Below are 9,444 nucleotides of genomic sequence, written 5' to 3'. Positions count from 1 at the left end.
ATTTTTCCACTTATCTAATGATCAATGGCCTTGCAAAAGACACTGTTTTCTCTCCAGGAATCATCAATAGCAGAAGGAAAATGTGCCCTTGTCAAGAATGCTGGATGGTGTTGCCAGCAGAGACCTCTGCCTGGCTGTCCTCCACTTTAGCCATCTCCATCACTCTTCACCCTCAGGAAACTGCCAGTTCAGCCAGCCCCAGGGAAAGATGACAGGGACACTGCAGGCTGAGCATGTCACTGCAACTGCTGCCTTAAAGAATTCAAAACAAGATAGAGCGCGGCCACCATTTAGTTTTTAGGTTGTTAGTATCATGCACCGGGGGAAGACAGAGGAGAAGGGTGAGTAGATGTAAGGAAAAAAATGGAGACCCAAGGTCACGGTAAGAAGAAGAGAGGTGCTGTTGCTGTGGTGCTCGGACATGGAGAAAACAAGCTGTTCTCAAAATGACTGTTTCATAAATGGGAGACCTGTATAGAAAAGAGGCTCTGCAACTGAGATAAAAAACCTGGCCTTTGAGGACTGGACTGAACTGATTAGAAGCCAAAAAAAGGGGAAGAGGTTTGCCCTCTTCCCCTCCCCCCCCATCTGAAGCAAGTGGATGCTTAGAAGGAGCTGTGTTCTGCCACATTTGAGAGAGTATCCCTGGAGGAGTGTTTTCCTTTCTCCCACAAGGTAAAGAAAATAATCCCTTGCCATCAGCAGTTATGCACCGGCTGTTTCTTGGGAAAAGAACTTCCACAGCTTGGAGCTGTAAGAACGCTTCTCCTATCTGTAATGAGTAGTTTGATCTATGTTAGACTTTCATTCCTGTCCCCTGTGTGTGTGGGAAGACATGGGGGTGGAGAGGGACGACCCAAGAAAGAGACGGGTCCCTGGAAAGGATAACAGGTGTGTTAAAATGTCCATTTTTATTTTCTTCTCCTTGTAAATTTTTCCCTATCTTTGTTCCCCTCCCCGGTGCAGTAGTATTCTTAGTAGTTTTTAGTAATAAATCTATTTTGCAACTTAAGTTATTCAGCCTGTCTGACCATTCTCTGTATTTTTCTCTCAATTATATTATGTTATCTAAAAGCCATAAATTTTAGTGTTAATTGGGCTTTTGCTCTCCCTTCTGCCTTCTCCAGTGGGTGGGGGGAGGAGKGAACATCTTTGGGTGCTTTGGTTTTTGGTAAAGTTCAAACCACGACAAGGCCACACATGAAATATTTCTTCTTTCCAGYTAAGACAACACAAACACAAAGCACCTAATAACTTTGTAGTCTATTCATCCTGTCAGCTTAGTTAAAGGSTTAATTAAAACTCTCCTCAACCCAGAGGTATTTTTTTAAGGAACTTCAGAAACTAGGTAAAAATTGTTCCTTCACGTCAATCAGTGGACTTTTTTCTTATTTATTCTTGGGTTTGGTCTGTGCCCCAAGAGAAAAATGAAAGGAGTCAATCCCCCCACCTGCACCTTGCAGAGGCAAGGATGGATGGCCAGATGACCATTAGATCCCTGTGCCTTCCTTGGAAAGGGCTCTCAGGGATCTCATTTTTCCAGTCAACACTGAATTCCTCTTGCAAACTTTAGAGAGAAACTTTATTTTGGATATAATTGAAAATACRATTTTCAGTCCCTTACTCACCCTCTCCAAACCACTTGCTTCCCCCTTCCCCCCAGTTTAATCACCTGTTCTGTCAACTTATTAAATTCTCTGTAAAGACAGTGACATCTAGTGCAGGAAATCTGAATTTGAGTGGATACAGAGCTGCACCTGAGAGGGTGGAGATGGGGATTGGAAAACGCTGGAAGGGAGATCACCAAGGATCACTCACAAACAAGGCTGAACTACTACCCAGCAGAAATTCATTTATTCACCTAACAAAAATTGAGGGCTCACACTGCACTTGTCTGAAATTAAAATAATAGAAATTGGAAGCAAGCCTGGGATSACAGAGTGTTTCTGAGTGCTGGAGGGGCTGCCAAGTGCCAGCTGAAGCCCTCCAATGTGTGGAAAGAGGCAATGGTATACCCTGTCCTTACAATTATGCCTGTAACACGTAACTCCGCAGCTGCCACCGTGTCAGATTGGGGGGCAGACCCAGCCTTCCCACCAATTTCCAGCGTGAGCCCAAGATCCCTGCACTCAATGAAAGCAGCCCCAATCTTTGTCTCAGAGCTATCTGTCAGCTGGAGAATAACTGGAAAACACAACCATAGAAACTGCAGCAAATGCCATTTGAAAAGATTAATAGCAGTGAGGTCCCAGCACCCCCAAAGCCCCCAAGGCCCCAGCACGTTCCACCCACAGCCAAGGAATTGTGACCTCCCCCTGCAAGAGGCCTCAGCAGGGCATTGTCACAACCTCAGGCTGAAGACATGCAGCACACAGCACTGATCCTGCAGACAATGAATAAGTGGCATGGCAAATAAAATGTGTCATCACTCGTAACCATCTCATCTCAGATTTGATTGATTTATCATAAATACTTAGCTCTTTAATCAAAAATAAGCTGCTGTGGAGTTGGCCATCAATGTCAGTGGAAGACACTAAAGGGTTTGGAGACAATGTGCTGGAGAAAACACAGTACTCACTAATCCAGTATGTACTAATCCAAAAAGCCCTGCTTTGCCACACACCCACATGTAGCTGTGGAGCCTGCCCAGCTGTGCTGTGCTCACTGAGCCAGGTCAGCCCTGACACCACTCAAAGCAATGCAGAGTTCATGCTGAGAGTTACAACCATGTACAAAACCCATCCATTACCTGAAAACATCAGGCATATGAGTTTGTGGGGTTTTCCCCTTTAAAACAGACCAGGGCTATGTTTATTTTTCTGTCAAATCACACTGTTTTCTGAGGAAATAAATGCGGAGTTTTTGTAACCTGGGCCAGCTCTGCTCTTTGCTTGACACGCCACCTGGAGATGCAGTGACATTTCATTTATTGTGCTTGTCTCATGTCCTGGCTCTGGCCAGGACAGGGTTAATTTTCACACAGCCAGGAAGGGCATAGCCCTGGGATTATTCGATGCCACCTCATGCCATGGACTTAGGGTGGTGCTGTTTCTTCCTTTCTTCAGTGCTGAGTGTTCCGTATGGYGAGCGTGGAATTGTTCAAGTGTGAATTGTTCACCGATCTTGCACACTCTGCTGTTAGTACTGTTGTTACTATTTTTCCTCTTTCTTTGCTTTTTCTAGTAAACAGTTATTGTGCCTCCAGTTCTCCTCTCCATCCTGCTGCAGAGGGAACAGGAAGGGAGTGAACAGTGTGTGGTCTGGGGTAATTTAGCAGGAACACTAAATTTTGTGGTGAGCAATCACATGCAAACAGTTTTCCTATATTGTACACTCTGTTATTAATATTTTGTTGTTACTGTGCATTATTTTATTCCATTGCTGTTTCTAGTAAATTGTTTTTATCTCAACTTGTGATCTTTAGCTTTTTGTGCCTCCAATTGTCCTCTCCRTTTTGCTGCAGGGGGAGMAGGRGGAAAGTGAGCAAGCAGCCCATGGTCTGGGGAGAATCAGTGGGAACAMTAAATTGGGGACTACCATTCCTAAACCACAACGTCTCAGAACCTGGAAATGGAGGTTTTGATCTTCATATCGATTCTCAGCCATTTAAATGAAGGTGACAACACATGTGGTAAAATTTCCTTAAAGAGAGAGGCCATCGCAACTGAGAGCGATACAACCATGCTGTTTCACGAGCAGTCAAATGATAATTTCATACAATTGCAAGAAAAGTCAGAATAGCAATTACAGAAGGTTTGGTGATAATGCTAACTTGGCTACCACTCACCAGCGGCCAGACAGGCTTTCAGTCAATTGTGGCAAGTGGGRTTTTCTTCTTGCATATGTCTGCCCTGCACCATATGAAGAATAGGTGCTTCCAGGGTTGCTCAATCCTGACACCAGGCCAGAATGCTGCCCCTTGACAGCGCCCTAAAAGCCCCAAGTCAGAGGGAAAAACAGACTTTTACTTTGCCAGACTTTAGATCTTGAAGGGCACCACAGGGGGGATGCTCAGTTAGGTCACRGATTATGAAACAGCCTTTCCCCTCCAGGACACACATTCAAGCCTCAYTGGAGTGTTGCTAATGATCAACCACTGTGGCTTCAATGTTTGCAAGCATATTTTTTCACAGATTTGCTCTGTGCTGCCTTGCTGCTGGACTAGGTCATTGGGCTGCCTCTGAGTTGCCTGGACAGTCCTCCTACCATGAATTTGAATGCCCAGGGCTTGTTGTTCATCTCAGGAGGAATTTGCTGCTGTCCCAGACTCAGCTCAGTGGAGGGGAAATGGATTTAATGTCAAACGAGGTCTTTATTTCTTGAGGTGAAAGGTCTTTCACAGGGCAGTTTCTGCTCCCTTGCAAAGGACAAGTTACTCAAAAACTGCCCCTTGTCCATCCAACAGACAGAAATCCTGATACCACCCCAGAAGTAACTTCAGGGTTTTTTTAGTGTACATTCATGGATATATTGCATGACTTTTTCACTGCCCTCACCTTGTCAGTCATTGAGGGCATCCCTACTTCGTGTCGAGAAGCCAAAGATGAAATATCAGTTAAAGAAACAGCTTCAACAGGAGCTYAGAAGGGTCCTGCACAACTCACCAGGCAGCTGGGAGATAATAAAACCAAAAATTCTTCAGACCACTGCTGCCACAGAGCACCTCTCTGGCATTAGCCAGAGCTCGTCAGGGGCTGCCTGCTCTATGCTGTAYACCCAGGAACAGGAGATGGAGGTGGCACATGCTCCAAAAGCCAGATCTGAGCTGTCATGACACAGCGAATCCCATGGCAGTAAAACCACGGAAGAGAAGTCAGGGGGGACTAACACATGGCAGTGAAGGCATTCAGACTGCCCTGATAACTCCCTGAAGACAGCTGTGCCAGGCAGAGCAATGCTTTCACCCTGCATGGATCATCCTCATCAGATTTTCTCTACAAACTGTTTTCTGGATTTAGAGCTACCAGCATTCTATTAGGGAGAGCCTTCATCAATCCCCTGATACCCCTGGGACACAGAGGTGACACTAGAACTTCTTTCAAAAAAAGAAATTATTAGAACACACTCAAGGCAGAAAGTTGAGCTCTTCTCTGAGGAAAACAGCAGATTGACCAAAACTCCAGGGTGTTTGGAGTCAGGAGGGAACTGAGAACCCACAGAGGGAAGAGAACCTTTTCATGTCTCCTAAAGCTGCCCTGGAAGGACAAAAATCCATCCATAATTAAATCTATGTTTGATGTAACGCAAGTAGGGAATTATTTGCTATCAAATAAGCAAAACATTCTTGCAGGGCARAACTATTCTACACACAGCCCAGGTGGCCTTTGCCACGACTTGTTTGCATTACCTTGGCAAAGCATCCCCTGACGGGRGAGAGGACACAGCCCAGCTGGCCACCAGGGAAGTGGCCAGGACCCAACCCTGTCTCCATGGCTGGAAGTCAGCAAAACTTCAGGCTTTGCCAATCACTTGGACCAGGGCAGAGGGGTCAGGGGCTGTTCAGCCACTTGCAGCCTGGTCAGGGCGGCTGCAGAGGGCACAAAAAGCTCAAAACCATRTGCTCAAAAGGGAGCTTCCAATTTCATGTGTACTGCAGCACCAAGAGCTTCTCAGCCTGAATTTCAGGCTTACTCCTGCTGAGGCCAGTCAGCACTGAGCCAAGCCACCAGGGTCCAGGTGGGATAGAGGACAAAGCCCACAGAGCCCTGGCCAGCCAGGTTACGAAAGCTGTTGTGGGTCACAGCAGTGCAGGGACACTTGCACAACCAGCAGGGCCAGTGACGCAGGCACAGTGGGATGCTGGCCAGAGCTGGATGAGCAGCAAAAGTGGGAGCTGCCTGCAGTTCTGCCTCCAGGCCCAACCGGTGTGCTGCCACCGAGCACACCCCTGGGGAAAGTCCAGTCCCAGCTTGGCTGCCGGCTCCACCACGCCAGGCACTCTTCATTTACAAATTTATTGCCTGGAAACTGATGACTGGCGGATTTCTTTACTGAGGYACCAAGGTACCGTGAAACCAGGGTAACAGAGCATGAAAAGTAAAAGTGGCATTTATTTCCAAAGATGAAAATTAGCGTCATTTTTTACATGAGGAGTGCAAGTGCCTGTCCAAGGGTCCTCGGCATCCCCACATCAAAGATCACAGTTCTCCATCAGTATGCATCACTTTGCTTTTCAAGAGCATCCCAAACAAAAGCAAGGTAAGAAAAGTGATGCTTATGTCAAGAAGAGCRTCCTTATCTTAGCCTAAGATATCCCAAAGCAGTCATAAGGAAGGAGGATGGATCTTCAGCCACTTGGAGCATGTGTCAGGGAGCAGCACTTGCAGAACACCTCTGAATAGGTGCCAGGGAGGAGCAGGCAATGAATGATACCACTGGGCAGCCCCAGATCCACTTCTCCTCTGCACTCCTCTGTGCTAGGAAGTACATCACCACCAGAAGCTCCACAGGGGCAGCACCTTCACTGATTTGAGCTCTGGAAAGATTGTGCAAATCCCAGGCTTTTCAATGGCATTGGCCACCTTTTCACTTCACCGGCCACGTTTTCATTCCACTGGCCTCCCGTTTGCCTCAGGCTCTCAGTAGAGGCAAGTGAACCACTCCTGCATCACTTCCTTCCAGCAGGTCAGGAAATGGTAGCCTTGCCAGGACTAACCTTTCTAAAATCCTGTCACCATCTGAAAGCTGCTCAGAAGCTACAACCGTCACAACAACATCCTAAATGATAATGTGTCCATTTCCTCTCTCAAAAGGCAGACTAAGGGCTGMATGGATATGTTTGCTACATGTGTTAAATGGAAATTAATGATCCACCSCTTGTTCAGAGACAGGTGAGCATTGCAGCACAAGTGGCTGCAGTGGCTACAAGGAGAGCTATTCAGTGGTTCCCTTCACAGTCATTAGCACACATAGAAGGAAATTAAAATGGYTTTGCCCAAAGAAAATATGGTCCTTGGAGCATGAATAAGTATTTTAAAAATGACTAAGTATCAGAAAGTAGATTCAGACAGATATTGAGCAAGTCAAGCCAAAGTCTGGCTGCCTCATGAAAATTTTGATTCCAAAGAYATCTCTTAGAACAGACACCTTCTTCTAAAAATTAAGTACTCTATTTAATCATCCCCACTGTAGTGTACATTCATATCTGAGATGAAGAGATATGCAGGTTTCTTTAACAAGTTGTCAGAAGCGTCACTATTATTCCCTCTTCCTTAACTGCCTGAATACTTTATCATCTGCTWCCCAGACTTGCTGCTACTCATTCTTCAGCAAGACAGATATTGGGTTCAAGTGGCAGAGCTCCACTTTGCGAAATGCTTTAGTGACTGAAATGCTTGACAAATGAGAGCTGAGTGCTTTGGAAAGCTATCTCAGCTCTCTATGGCARTGCTGCCTGTTTTAAACACATAAATCTCCGCCCTCCTTCACTTCAGGCAGGGAGGGGAGAGCAGGCAAGCACTGGCAGCCAGTTGCCCAGGGAGGGAGAAAGCCCCAGAGCAGCATGATGTTGGGGAGGTGAAGGATTCCTGAAAAAGGGCATCCTGGGGAGCACAAGGCATCCCACAGGAAAGTAGCCACACTCCACGTGATGGCATTGCTCATGGGATAAATCAGGTGTTGGGATATTGTGTGCTCCAGGAAGTTGAAACCCACCACGCTCAGAACCATCTGTGCTGCACAGAGTCAAACTGCCACAGACTTCCTCCAGTTCACTGAGACACTGAATCACTGTGACACTCCGGTGATTGCTGTCCATCTCCCCAGAGATGGCAATTTCCTTTCAGAGAATGCTTTTCCAATCTTAAAATGTTGGCAGTGAGAGCAGCAGTATCAAACACAGCACAAATGCTTTCCTGACACAGGGATGACCGGGTGGGAGGAAGTGACTAAGGAGGTGGAAGGATCATTATCCTCAGAACCATTACTAATCCCAAGGAATTAGAGTTTGTGGAAATCATTGCTTTTATTAGATGTGGAAAAACTTCAAAGTCATATTTTTTTAATAAGTAGCAACAGCCTGCTGGTCCTGTGATTTCTGCATCATTGGAAAAGGATTAACAGTCTGGGCAGGATGTTTGAAACATCAGCATCTTCAGCATAAGAACATGTAAAAAACTCAGAAAAAAAGCATTTCTCATAGCCTATGCACCCTTTGACCAGGACCCCTTCTCTCCATTTTCTCACTGCTCCCAGTTCGTGGAAACATCAGTCAGATGCACACGGGATAGCTGAGATAAATTAATGAAGAAACTTCTCTCTTTTCCTTAAGTCACATGTACCTAAAATTAGTCATATCTTTTGTGTATTTTCAGAAGGCTTTTATTTTCCATAGAAGGCTAAGAGGACTTTTGAATCACCCCAAGGAATGCCAAGCAAACACTGATTCACATTTCRAAGCTAAATCACCACTAGTCCAAATTCTGGGAACAGAGTGGTATGTGTGGAAAACAGCTTCATGCATCACCAGCAACTTTTGTTTCTTTCACAAATGCCTTCGTTATTGTCATGCAAGCATGGGCACACAGAACTAAGGAAAGCCAGCACTCAAAAGAACAGAGAAAAGCACATTCAGTACAGCAGGAAGCAGGAAACCTTCTGTCCTTCCTCCTTGGAGATCACATGAAGAGGCGGTTTGGCCTAAACCCAGCTACTTGAGTCATCAGAGAAATAAAGKGAATAACAAACATATTGCACTGCCACTCATTGGTTATTGAAGGACTGCTGAGCTTGCTGGGTGCTGAGCAGCTCCAAGAAATGTGCTGCAACAGGAGGTGAGGAGGATGAGCAACCAGCTCTGGGGAAAACCCAAGGGTTTTCATATGGGGCAGGAGAGCAGAACAGAGAACCATCAGAATAAGATGCACTTCAGTGCCAGCAAATTCCTGCCAGGAGCTGAGGACTTAGGGCTCAGAGATGGACCCAGCTGCCTCATCTCCCGCTCAAGGAGCCAGCACAAAGCCAGCAGTTTCCCTGTCACCAAGTCTCTAATCTGTCAGCAGCAAAACCCAGGCTACCTATCCTCTTGGCCACTAGTGTTTGGGATTTTCTTTGCCAAAAGAAGAAATAATAGGGCCATTGGGACACCTCAAGGATTCCTTGGATCACTAAACACTCTTTCCTTACAGAAGTGTCTAGTCTTCTGAAAGAAGCTGGTTACAGAGGTTCATGCACAACAAGCAAAGAAATAAATTCTTAGTCACAAGTCTTCCCTTCTGATAATGCGGCCCAGACTTGAAAGCAGACAAGCCCAGCCAGGTGCAGAGTCCAGCAAGGAACCAGGGCTCCTGGGTATGGCAGCCAAGTCTCTGTCTCTTCTGTGCATATTTAAAGTGGAAAGGATATGAATCAGAGCTGAGACATCTTCAAGGAGTGGTCYACATGCCTGAAAGCAGAGAAACCCAAGCTCCAGCCTTTTCCCTCCCAGGCTCTCCAGCTGCTTCTCCC

Source organism: Malurus melanocephalus, unplaced genomic scaffold (genome assembly GCF_030028575.1).
Source record: "Malurus melanocephalus ecotype Western Australia unplaced genomic scaffold, MMel_1.1 scaffold_466, whole genome shotgun sequence".
Lineage (NCBI taxonomy): Eukaryota > Metazoa > Chordata > Aves > Passeriformes > Maluridae > Malurus > Malurus melanocephalus.
The sequence above is the reverse complement of the archived record's forward strand: the minus strand, read 5'-3'. Positions refer to the sequence as shown.